The sequence below is a fragment of the Mesoplodon bidens genome (assembly GCF_964165515.1).
Source record: "Mesoplodon bidens genome assembly, chromosome: 2".
Taxonomy (NCBI): domain Eukaryota; kingdom Metazoa; phylum Chordata; class Mammalia; order Artiodactyla; family Ziphiidae; genus Mesoplodon; species Mesoplodon bidens.
The window spans coordinates 111,472,923-111,486,154 of record NC_138177.1 but is presented as its reverse complement, the minus strand read 5'-3'; positions in this window follow the sequence as shown (position 1 = coordinate 111,486,154).

Below are 13,232 nucleotides of genomic sequence, written 5' to 3'. Positions count from 1 at the left end.
GCCTGTACATTGGTTAGGAAAGAAAGATTAATAATTCCCAGTATTGGTGAAGTTTTAGAGAAAGGAGCACAGCAGAGGAGTGGAAAGCAGTTTGACAGGATGTATTTTTAAATGACTTCCATTTACAATTGCTCTCTAATGTGGAGATCTCTATGCTGAAAATTACAAAGCACTGATTAAATAAATCAAAGAAGACAAACAGAGACTTATGTTTATAAATTGGAAGACCCTGCATAATAAAGATGTCAGTTCTCCCCCAAATGATATATAGATTTAATGCAATTCCTATCAAAATTCCAGCTAGCTTCTTTGTAGACATAGACAAGATTATTCTAAAGTTTATATCATTAAGGGAAAGACTCTGGGATAGTGTATTAATTATACTTTTAACTTCTGTAAATTGATTCTTTGACATCTACAAAATGGCTACCAGTTGTTCCCAGGTGAACCCTGGTCCACCCCAAAATATCTGGAGACTTGAGATAGCTCCGAACAATAGGCTCCAACAGTAAGAGTGAACACAAATTTTGCAGGGTGCCACTTTCAAATGCACCAGTCCTAAGCCAGCCTACCCCAACTCACCCATTCCTCCAGCAGGAATCACAATAAAGGCTCTTGCCCACGGGTCTCACAACCTACCCCAGTGCTTCCCCTGAGCGACCTTGCATGGTAGCTGCATCCCCCAGCCTCGCCTCTCACCCCCCGGAACTGTGAGCATAACAACCATGAAACTCTTTCTGCTTTTTCTCTCTTGATCTGTGTCTGCCCTCACCATACCTCACCCATGCTAATATGGTTAAAACAGCTAGCCCAAACAATTTTGTAAAAGAAGAAGAAAGTGGAGGAACCACTCTTCTTGATGTTGAGATGATGTATAACTATATTTATCGACCAGGAAATATACACAGAATATGACACTGAGTTAAAAAATACGTATAGAACAGTACATATATGGTCCCATTTTTGTAAGATGTCATATATGTCACTACATAAATATTACATGGACTCTGAGTTGTCTGAAAGTATAGTCACCGACATGTAACCAATCCATTTTTTGGATGTTCAGAGTTCTGATGATTTTTACTTTCATCTTTGTACTTTTCATATTGTCTGAATTTTTAAAGACAAACTGTTCTTATTAAAAAGAAACAAAGCCAGCTTTTAAAAAAATCTATTAGCTTTAAACAAATATCATGCAAGAATAAAAGATATTAGAGAAATATTTCTGATGACTTTGAATATTTTATTTTGTAGTATCAAAACTCTTGCTCGGACTTCCCTGGTGGCGCAGTGGTTGGGGGTCTGCCTGCCAATGCAGGGGACACGGGTTCGGGCCCTGGTCCGGGAGGATCCCACATGCTGTGGAGCGGCGGGGCCCGTGCGCCACAACTACTGAGCCCACGAGCCACAACTACTGAGCCCACGTGCCACACTACTGAAGCCTGCACACCTAGAGCCCGTGCTGTGCAACGGGGGAGGCCACCGCAATGAGAAGCCCGTGCACTGCAACCAAGAGTGGCTCCCGCTCTCCACAACTGGAGAACACCTGCAGGCAGCAGCGAACACCCAGCACAGCCAAAAATAAATAAATTAAAAAAAAAAAACAAAAAACTCTTGCTCAAGCAAATATGCCTTAGAAAGGAATGAAGACCTGCAAGCATTTGCAAAACAGCATTCTAAGCTTGGACATGCCCAGGTTGCTTTATTTTTGCCACCAACTAGCCCGAAGGACCCAAGCCTAGAGCAGGGGTTCTCAGCCTGGCTTGCAAGTGAAAATGACCTGCAGTGACTATAAAAGGACAGATGCTCAGGCAGGGTTAAGAATCACTGGTCAAAAGCAGCAGACATAGGAGAACAAGCAATCACAGGAAGGCATCTATTCTAGCTGCTTCTGAGGAAGCTCCTTCTGAATTTAGGCCTGAAGAATTAGGCAGGTGAAGGCAAGCTGGGATGGAGGAGCTAAACAGGGTTTCTCAATCTTGGCACTGTTGTCATCTGGGGTTGAATAATTCCTTGCTGTGAGGGGCTGTCATCTGTATTATGGGAGGTTTGGCAGTATCCTTGGCCTCTACTCACTAGATGCAAATAACATTTCTTCAGTTATGACAACAAAAATGTCTCCAGTTATTGCAACTGTCCCTGTGGGGGAAGTGCGGGCAAAACTGGCACCTCTCATCCCAAGAACCACTGGGCTAGAAGGGAAGCAGGGAGTTCTCTGGAGCAGGAACTTCACTGCAGAGATGTAGGACCAAAGTCAAGCAACGCCCCAGCAGCTTGGTGCAGGGAGAGTGGGGACAGGGAAGGCAAGAAGCAGGTGAGTTTAGGAGGTAAGGGAGCCACTACCTACGTCATAAAATGCCATGATAAACTCATATTTTCATCACATTTTCAATGTACAATTTTGCTCTGAAGTCTGCAAATCATTCATTGAGAGAAAAACAGCTAACCAAAACAATTAACAAGTAACAAATTTTAAAAATAGCAAAAATTAATCACAAAAGACTGTGAAGTAGACTTCTGTGTTAGTTTCCTAACAAATTACCACAAACTTAGAAGCTTAAAGCAATAGAAATTTGTTATGTTACGGTTCTAGAGGCCAGAAGTCCAAACTGGGTCTCGCAGGACGGCTTTCTTCTGGAGGCAGTGGAGACCCTGCTTCTCCTCCTCCTGGCATCCCTCCTTCACAGCTCGTCACTCAGCTCCGCTTCCACCTTCACTGCCCTTCACCTCTTCTGTGGTCAGACCTCCCTTGGCCTTTTATAAGGACACTTGTGTTTAGATTTAGGGCGCATCTGAATAATCCAGGGACATCTCCCCATCCCAAATCTTTCTCAGGGGTGGAACAGGAGACGAGGAGAAGTGGGCGAGCATTCCGCTTTAATGAAGACAGCTAATCTTCATTAATGGCTACATGGCTCATCTCCTTGAATCCATTATACCCGTCACTCGAGATTTTTTGAAGCAAAGGAAGCAAAGGAACATTTTCTAAGAGGTCTGTATCACTTGAGCATTTTTTTTTTTTTTTTTTTTTTTTTTGCATTATGTGGGCTTCTCACTGCTGTGGCCTCTCCCGTTGCGGAGCACAGGCTCTGGACATGCAGGCCCAGCAGCCATGGCTCACGGGCCTAGCCGCTCCGCGGCATGTGGGATCTTCCCAGACCGGGGCACGAACCCGTGTCCCCTACATCAGCAGGCGGACTCTCAACCACTGCGCCACCAGGGAAGCCCCTCACTTGAGCATTTTATAACGGGACTTTATGGTTTGACAGTGGCTGTCTTTACTGCTGAAAACTGTTAATTGATTCCACCCTACTAATAACGATAGCTAACATCTCATGAACCCTCACTAAATGCTCCTAAATGCTTTTTTTTAATAAACACCATTGAATTGTACACTTTATTTTTATTTTTTTATTTTTTATCATTTATTTATTTATGGCTGCGTTGGGTCCTTTCTGCTGTGCGCAGGCCCCCCCTAGTTGCAGCAAGCGGGGGCCACTGTTCCCTGCGGCGCGTGGGCCCCTCATCGTTGTGACCTCTCTTGTTGCAGAGCACGGGCTCCAGGCGCGCAGGCCTCAGTAGCTGTGGTGCACGGGCTTAGTTGCTCCGTGGCATGTGGGATCCCCCCGGACCAGGGCTCGAACACGTGTCACCTGCATTGGCAGGCAGACTCCCAACCACTGCATCACCCGGGAAGCCCCTAAATGCTTTAATATATTTTAATCCCCTCAACGATTCTGTGAGGTAGTGGGTACCATACCCATTTTACAGTCAAGAAAACTGAGACATAGAAAAATCAAGTTACTGTTCCAAGATATATGAGACACAAACCAAGACTGGCTCCAGAGTTCCTGCTCTCACAGGCCATATTATACTATGAATCTCAGAATATTGTGCTACTTGAATCTCATATGTACAATACACAAATATACACATGTACACACTTTTAACAGTGTCACTAAGGTATAATTTACATGAAACACACTGTATATATTTAAAATATACAACTGGTTAGGTTTTGACTTATGCATACACGCATGAAATTATCACCAAAGTCAAGAAATAAACATATCCATCAACCCAAAAGTTTCCTCATGCTCCTTTTTAATAGCTCCCTCTAACATCTTCCCCTCAGTTCCCAGGTTATTGCTGATCTGCTATTTCTATTACTATAGGTTAACTTGTATTTTTCTAGAATTTTATATAAATGGAATTGTATGGTATATACTTATTTTGTCTTATTCTTTCACTTTTGAGATTCATCCATGTTGTGTATCAATAGTTCATTACTTTTCATTGCTGAATTGTATTCCATTATATGGATATACCACAATTTGTTTGATGAACATTTGGATTGGTTGTTTCCTCTTTGGGTTCATTACAAATTATTCTCCTACAGTCATTCTTGTCCAAACCTTTTTATGGACATATGCTTTTTTTTTCTCTTAGATAAATATCCAGGAGTAGAATGTCTGGATCACATGGTGTGGATAGATATAACTTTTTAAGATATTGCCGAATGTTTCCAAACAATTTACACTGCCACCAGCAGTGATGGGAGTTCTAGTTCCTGTACATTCTAACCAGTGTGGTCAGTCTTAAAATTAGCCATTCTAATTAGGATGTAGTGGTATCTTACTGTAGTTTTAATTTGCATTTCCCTAATAACTAATGCTGTTGAGCTTATTTTCATGTGTTTATTTTCTGTCCACATATCTTCTTTCATGAAATGTTTGTTCACATAGTTTGCTCATTCTTTTCTTTTACTATTCAGGTTTGGGAGTTTACTGTATACAAGTCCTTTACCAAATACATGCAAACATTTACTCCCACTCTGGTTTATCTTATCATTCTAACAGTTTTTCAAAGGGCAGAACTTTTTAATTTTGATGAATTTCAGTTGAGCAATTTGTTTTTTTTTTAATGGATCATGTTTTTGGTGACCTGAGAAATTTTTGCATAACCCAAGATTTTTTTCTAGAAGTTTTATACTTTTAGACTTTACATTTAGATATATGATACTTTTCTAGCTGATTTTTATATATGGTATAAGATATATTATTGAAGGTGGGATTTTTTTTTTTTTTTGCATATGAATATCCAATTGTTTCAACAACACTTGTTGAAAAACCTATCCTTTCTCCCCTGGATTTCTTTTGCCAAAAATCAGTCATCCATATACGTATGAGTCTGTTTCTGAACTCTCTATTATGTTTCTTGGATTTATTCATCTATCCTGATGCCGATACCATACTGTCTTGATTACTATCACTTTATAAGTCATCTTAAATTCAGGTAGTATTGGTTCTCCAACATTGTTCTTTTTTTTTTTCAATGTTGTTTTGGCTAGCCTAGGCCTTCATATGTTAATTTACATATGCAATTCTGACTTTCATAAAATTTCCATTAAGTGATTTGCTAGAAACCCAAGCCCTTTGTGACTTGGGCCCTGTATAAATGCATTAAGGATAGAGCTGATAATGGCTTAAGTACTGTTCTGTGATGGCTGAGAATGTAAGTAGATATGGGAAAGGGAGACGGCTCATACAAAAGCTGACAATCTTCCAGAAGTGAATGTGACATTGGAAGGGTAACAGCAGCAGCAAGGGAGCCCACGGTCAACAGGGCTTGAGGCTCCAGAGCTGGCACACGGCCTCAGGGCCTTGAGGAGAAAAGGACTGATCAAGAGAGGCAAGAATATGCTGCATTTCGGCCACTGTGCAGATTAACCAGAGTGCCAAATGGCAGCAATTTCCTAGGGATTACCCGGAAGATCTTTACATGTTGTTTTTGGCTGCCAACATGCAGTTCGGCGTTTCAATTTCCTGCTCCATTTGACCAAGGGTCCCCAAGTTCATCCTGTGACATTTGGTCACTGGAGGAGGAAGCAATAGGAGGTAATTGTTGGGCAATAACATCCTGTTCTTCTCCTGTTTCTGTAAAAGGGAGGGAACTTCCCCACCTCTCAAGGGGAAAGAGTATGGGAGGAACTCTTCAGCTTCTCTCTGCCCCTCATTAACTATTCCCAAAGTCACAAGAAGATGGACTTATCTGAGTGGGGAGTGGAGCAAGACTTGAGCCTGCTTGGCTGAGTGCTTCTCTGTTCCCTCATGCTCAGAGCCAGCCTGTCGGTAATATTCACTTGTTTTTATATCTCTGACAGGCTCTACCTCTGCCAGGGGAGGCTTGATTTTAACCAATGCTGCCAGCGACTGGTGGGGACAATCAGATCACAGGGATGTAGAAAGAAGCCCAGTTCACCATAGACCCAAGTCACATTCTCCAGCTTACCTTTATCAGTAGTGAATCTGATTGGCTCTCATTTCAGGAGGGAAAGATAGGCATGTTGCCGTTCTCCTACCTCACCTATGTTAGCAGAGGTAGTTGAGAGGAAGATGTGCTGGCAGGAGAGGGCTAAAAGTGTAAGAGGAAACAAAATGGAAAATGTGGTCAGGGCCACAGCGCTAAGTCCCCAAAGTAGGAACTCAGGCTGCAAGGATTGGGCTTTGGCTCTGTTCTTGCTGGTGCGGGGACTGTTGGACCACTGGGGTTGACAGCATAGGGCTCATGAAGAATGGACCATGCTTGGGACATATGTCAGACAGGCTGCAGACAGATCCTTCCTAGCCCTGCTAGGAAATCCTTCACCTCTTTCCATTGCCAGCTCAAGGTGAGATTCGGGCAAATCTGCATGTGGTGTTTTGTCCCTCAAAAAGAGAACAGCCTGGTGTCATCTGTGTGTCCAACTTCCAAATCAACTTTGACTTTTCGTGTCCCAATCTTTGTGGTAGGAAAATCGGATAGAACAGAGACTATAATTCAGTATTGCCCTAAGTGTGGTATGTATGCCAAAGTGTACATTATGAATTTGTTTTAGTGTATTGAAAAAAATATATGTAGTTAACTTATGACAAATGATACTGGTTTTCCATTTATGGTAGCAATATGAAGTTTTACTTTAATAATAAATTTAATTGAAAAAAATTTTAGAGAAAATTAGAAAATAATATTACCCATGGTACTTGAATATGGCAGAAATTATAGAGGTTTTCTGTGAATGATGGAAGTCTGGGATAGCTAAAAGCAATGTGGAAAGGAACACAAGACATCCAAAGTACACATTACTTTTTAGAGGATTTTCATAGCAATTTATCTTTCTAATGATGATGAAACCTAGGATTTGCAGTGAATTCACATATTCCATGACTCTTTTAGAGGTTAATTATAATCACACAAAGTTGATCTCCGATTCAATTTTTTGTGGCGTCCAAAATGACACATTTTGACATGTACAGGAATTCTGTGACTTACTTTAAAATGTACCAAAAATTAAGAGAGATAATGGTGGATACATGGATATTTGATCAAGCAAATACATCAAAATGCTTACAGTTATAGACTCTAGATGATAGATATGTGAGTGTTCACTGTATAATTTTTAACTTTTCTTTATACTTTAAATGTTCATAATAAAATGTTGATGGAAAAAGACATTAACGTGCCTTCTTTTATGCATAGATTGATTGACTTTACAGGTGACTTTTGACCTCATGTACAGATCAAACACAGAATCATAACCTAGGACAGATGGCACTTTATGCTCTGACATTTCTCATCTACCCGGTTTAGACAAGCTGTTTTCACTTACCTAATGATTCAAACTTGCTCTTGGGTTAAAATGTGGCCTTTACACTGGCGACAGGAGGGAAAGTCAGGCAAGAAGAGATGCAAAGAGATCCCTTTTCTTGAACAAAGGTCAGGAACAAGGGGTCACTGTTCAGTATCTGGTTGCTGTGAAAAAATGTGAGCTGCAGGCTCATCACTTTCACATAAACATCTTGAATGCAAAGAACTTTCCCTTTTCTTGATTTAATATCCATTGTACTTTTCTAAAGTTGGAATTTTAAACTCTCGTTGGAAGAGTTTATTTTGAAGGGTAGAATTTCCAGTCAAAGAAATATGTAGAATATTGAGGCCAACACCAAGTTTTCACTACATAATACTTCCATTAAGCCAAAAAAGAAAGATTAACTCAACTGACTTAAAAGCATGCCAATGGCCTTATCAAACAAATAAGGATTAGGTTAACCCAACTCAGGGGCAATATTTAGGCATTTTTTCACTTCGTTAAAACAAACACTTGTTTGAGAAAAATAAAAACATTAAATGTAGTGCCTGGCTCCCACAGTGGTCTCTGCTATTCTCTCTAATTTAAAAAAAAGGGAATTCTAAATATTTATAGGGTCCATTCAACTTTATGAAAATATTTTTTAATAAAATGAAAAATAAGTTTTTCTAGTTCTAGTAAAAAGTGCACAAAAATTAAGAGGATATTCTTCATCACGATTTCTGTAAAGAAATAAATGATGCATTTTAACAAAAGCTTTCTTAGAAACCTTGCTTTCTTATGGTGAGATGTACTTTTTCACACATCATTTAAATAATTGGTTCTACTGAGCTCTGCAGCAAAAAATTACTACAAAAAATTACCCCAGGGCTTCCCTGGTGGCGCAGTGGTTGAGAGTCCGCCTGCCGATGCAGGGGACACGGGTTCATGCCCCGGTCCGGGAAGATCCCACATGCCGCGGAGCGGCTAGGCCTGTGAGCCATGGCCGCTGAGCCTGCGTGTCCGGAGCCTGTGCTCCGCAACGGGAGAGGCCACAACAGTGAGAGGCCCACGTAACGCAAAAAAAAAAAAAAAAAAAAAAAAAAAATTACCCCAAATTACCACTCCACTAACGTTTTTTTTTTGTTTTGTTGTTTGTTTTTTTTTTGCGGTACGCGGGCCTCTCACTGTTGTGGCCTCTCCTGTTGCGGAGCACAGGCTCCGGATGCGCAGGCTCAGCGGCCATGGCTCACGGGCCCAGCCGCTCCGCGGCATGTGGGATCTTCGCGGACCCGAGCACGAACCCGTGTCCCCTGCATCGGCAGGCGGACTCTCAACCACTGCACCACCAGGGAAGCCCCTCCACTAACGTTTTAAGTCACTAATTTTCCCGTGCCACTCTAGTTCCAAAAGGAACATAAATTATTTTAAAAAGAGAGAGACGAAAGAAAGAAGAAAGAAAGAAAAAGAAAGAAAGAAAGAAAGAAAGAGAGAAGGGAAGAAAGAAAGAGAGAAAGGAAGAAAGAAAGAGAGAGAAGGCATTACTTTCTTAACCACAAAATGATTTATTGCTCAGGAGTGAATATTTGAAATATTACAGAGACATTGCATCACATAGTCCTTCGTCTTTTCCTGACAAAAGATAAGCATCCTTGGGGCTTCCCTGGTGGCACAGTGGTTAAGAATCTGCCTGCTAATGCAGGGGACACAGGTTCGAGCCCTGGTCTGGAAAGATCCTACATGCTGCGGAACAACTAAGCCCATGTGTCACAACTATTGAAGCCTGTGAGCCTAGAGCCTGTGCTCCGCAACAAGAGAAGCGCTGCAATGAGAAGCCCTTGCACCGCAACGAAGAGCAGCCTGTGCTTGCCACTAGAGAAAGCCTGTGCGCAGCAACAAAGACCCAACACAGACAAAAATAAATAAATAAAATAAATAAATTTTATAAAAAAGATAAGCATTCTCTAAGCATTCTCTAAGAATCCCTGTTTATTCATTCATTTATTAATAATTAACTGAACATCTTCTATGTTAAAAGTCCTAGGCCTATGACAATGAACTAGATATACAAGGTCCCCACCACCACAGAAATTACATTCAAGAAGGGTGGACACAGGGGCTTCCCTGGTGGCTCAGTGGTTGAGAATCTGCCTGCTAATGCAGGGGACACGGGTTCGAGCCCTGGTCTGGGAGGATCCCACATGCCGTGGAGCAACTAGGCCCGTGAGCCACAACTACTGAGCCTGCGCTTCTGCAGCCTGTGCTCCCCAACAAGAGAGGCCGCGATAGTGAGAGGCCTGCGCACCGCGATGAAGAGTAGCCCCCGCTTGCCACAACTAGAGAAAGCCCTTGCACAGAAACGAAGACCCAACACAGCAAAAATAAATTAATTAATTAATTAAAAATTAAAAAAAAAAAAAGGGTGGACACAGATAATAATCAAATAAACAAGGTAATTCAGATATTGATACACGTCTTAATAAAAATAAGGCAGGAAACATTTTCCAAAGTTATAAATGTCTATAGTTTAATCATTTAATAGCATAACTATTTTGTACTTGTTACAAGAAACAGAAATTTCCATCTTCTTCCTCCCCAATTCTCAAAGCAGTTACTGATTGGGTTGACATCTAAGCAGAGATGTGAGATGCCAAAAACCCACCCAAGTAAGATCTAGATAAGGAGCTTTTCAGACACTGGGAATGGCAAGTGCAAAGATCCTAAGACAGAAATGAGGTCTGCAGTGTTGCTGAAGCACAGAGAGCAAGGGGAAAAGCCCAGGAAAGGATGTGATTTATCTTTTTTAAAGATTACTCTAGCTTCAATGGATGGAATGGATTGCGAGTGTGGAGAGCGGAGAGTGATAGCAAAGAGATGAAATAGGAAGCGATTGAGAGATGATGGTGGCTTGGACTAGGGTGTTAGTAGTGACAAACTTAAGTGCTCAGTTTCAGGAGATATCATAGTCAGAACTGCTGACAGGTTGTGTATGAAGGGTAAGAGAAAGACTCCAAGTTTGGGGCAACAGGGCGAGATGAAGCCTAGGGAACTGTTGTGGACATTTGTCACTGCTCAGCCTGCTCAGCATCTAAATCTCTTTTTTATTTTCATAGAATTTACCTTTGTGTAAGTTTCAGAGAAACGATGCTGACTAATTGCTCTCTGACTCCTGGAAGCTGGGGCACAATCTGATGTTTCTGTCACAGACTTTGAATCAGGAATGATAGCACTTCAATGTTTAATCATGTATGAGCCTTACTGAATTCAAAGTGAACACTGGACAGGGAAAGAGAAATCTTTGTACCAGATTCCTCAGGTCAGCAAGACTCAAATTAGGACTTGTTATTGATTATTAAACATACTACAACTTTATCACTCTCCAAGTAGCTAAAAATTGATGTTTTTAAATTATAAAATCCTAAGCCTCAAAGTCATTCTGTGGTTTGGAACTAAATGCTTTCCAGGAACCGTATCACTCCCAAACCTGTTTCTTTAGGATCCCTAATATAAAGCTACACAATCTGAAAATTTCCAAAGACAGTTATGATGTGGGACTTTGCTTAGATATATATGAAGTCTTCTTGCTTTTTTATTCTTGAAGTGACTCTATGGGCATCATCACCAGGTACAGAAGCATTAGTACTTATAGTTAACAGGACTTTATAAGGCATTTCGATAACCACTGTATTAATAATAGCAACATCCATTACAAGGAACTCATTTAAAAAAATACAGTAAAGTCATCTCAGTCCCATTTGATAGCAACTCCGTCCTTCAGTTGCTCAGGTTTTACTCTTTTCTCTCACAGTCCACTGGCAGGTTTCTTTGGTTCCTACTTCAAAAAGTATTGAAAATACAATCACTTCTATTGTTTCCTCACTGGTCTGAATCACCTTCTTTCTTTCCTGGATTACTGCAAAGCTGGAGGCTAGAAGATAATAGAGAGATGTCTTCAAAGTATTAAAGGTAAATGAGTCTGAACCTAGAACTGTAAGTCCAATCAAAGTGAAGTATGGGGAAGAAATAAAGGCCTTATCAGACAGGTAAGGACTCAAAGTTTATCTCCCATGCGCCCTGTTTTGGGAGGTTCGTGTGTGTGTGTGGGGGGGGGTTACTTATAAATATACTTCAGCAAACAAATCAAAAAATGAAAACAAGAAAGAATAGGAGGGACTTCCCTGGAGGACCAATGGGTAAGACTACATGCTTCCACGGCAGGGGGCACAGGTTCAATCCCTGGTCAGGGAACTAAGATCCCGCATGCCATGCGGCAAGGCCAAAAGAAAAAAAAAGTCACGAAAGAATAGGAAACAAAAAAAGTAGCACATAGGAGTGCAAAGAAAATACATCCCAAGATAACAGCTAAAAATCACTTTGCCCAAGTGTGATAAAGCTGATTAAGAAGCTTAAAATGATCTCAGGGTTTATAGTAAAGAAAATATTTTTCTTCTGTCAAAGAAAAATAAAGGCAATAATACGCTTCAGGATGAGAGCTAAAAGCACTCTGAACAAATTTGGTAATTCAGTGATAAAGCAAGTATTATAGTAATGGAAGTATTTTTCTTCTGTCCCAAAAAAAAGGTAATTTCTTACTCCAGGAAAAATGAACATTTTCAAAAGCCATGACCCAATTATGAAGCAAGTAACACACAGTATGATTTGGAGAAATTGATGGCTATAAGATAAAATAATCCATTTGACCTTTAGTTTGTATTCTGCTTAAATCAGTATATAGACTTAAGAATATAAGATTAGAGATATTGTAGAATCACCTGGTTTACCCATGAATATTTCTGCACAATCTAGCACAACTGCTAGTTATTGATTTATAGTTTTTAGCATCAATATATAAAGGAAAAACATACATCAAGTATAGTTCTCCAAAACAATACACATTTATTAATGATTGATTATATAAGCTGCCCTTTACCTTCAACTTACGGAAGTTGAAGGTAAAGGGCAGTAATGATTTGGAAAGTAAGTACAGGGTTGGTCATTTCCACAATGGTATGGAGTCAAGAGATACTGTTTAAAACTGATGGATCAAGGAATAACAAAGTTATAGAGGAAACCAAAAGAAAAACTAAAAAAATAAATGGGGAGGAGGAATGGAGTGAGATAAATTGCTTATCACTCATAATGGACAACCAACAGATATCGCTTAAATAACAAATCAAGAAACAGCAGCAGTAAACCTAGAGTGATAGAGGAAGCCACCTAAAGAATAAAGTGATTGTTTCCTCTGAGAAGTGGGATTGACGTGGATGTCAGAGAGGACCACTTTTAGTTTTTATTTTCCATCTACCTGAATTGTTTAAAGTTTTTGTTCAGGTAGATGCACTAAAACTAAAATTGTTTTTAATCCTAAAAACCATTAGCGCTTGCAGGCTTAGTCGGGAATGAGAGCTGTCTAACAGTGCAGGAAGATCCCAGATTACAAAAAGCAGGTATAGAAGCTCAAAATAGATTTGAAGTAAAAGGCCATATTAAATAAAGCCATAGGGCTTCCCTGGTGGCACAAAGGTTGAGAGTCCGCCTGCCGATACAGGGGACACGGGTTCGTGCCCCGGTCTGGGAGGATCCCACATGCCGTGGAGTGGCTGGGCCCGTGAGCCATGGCCGCTGA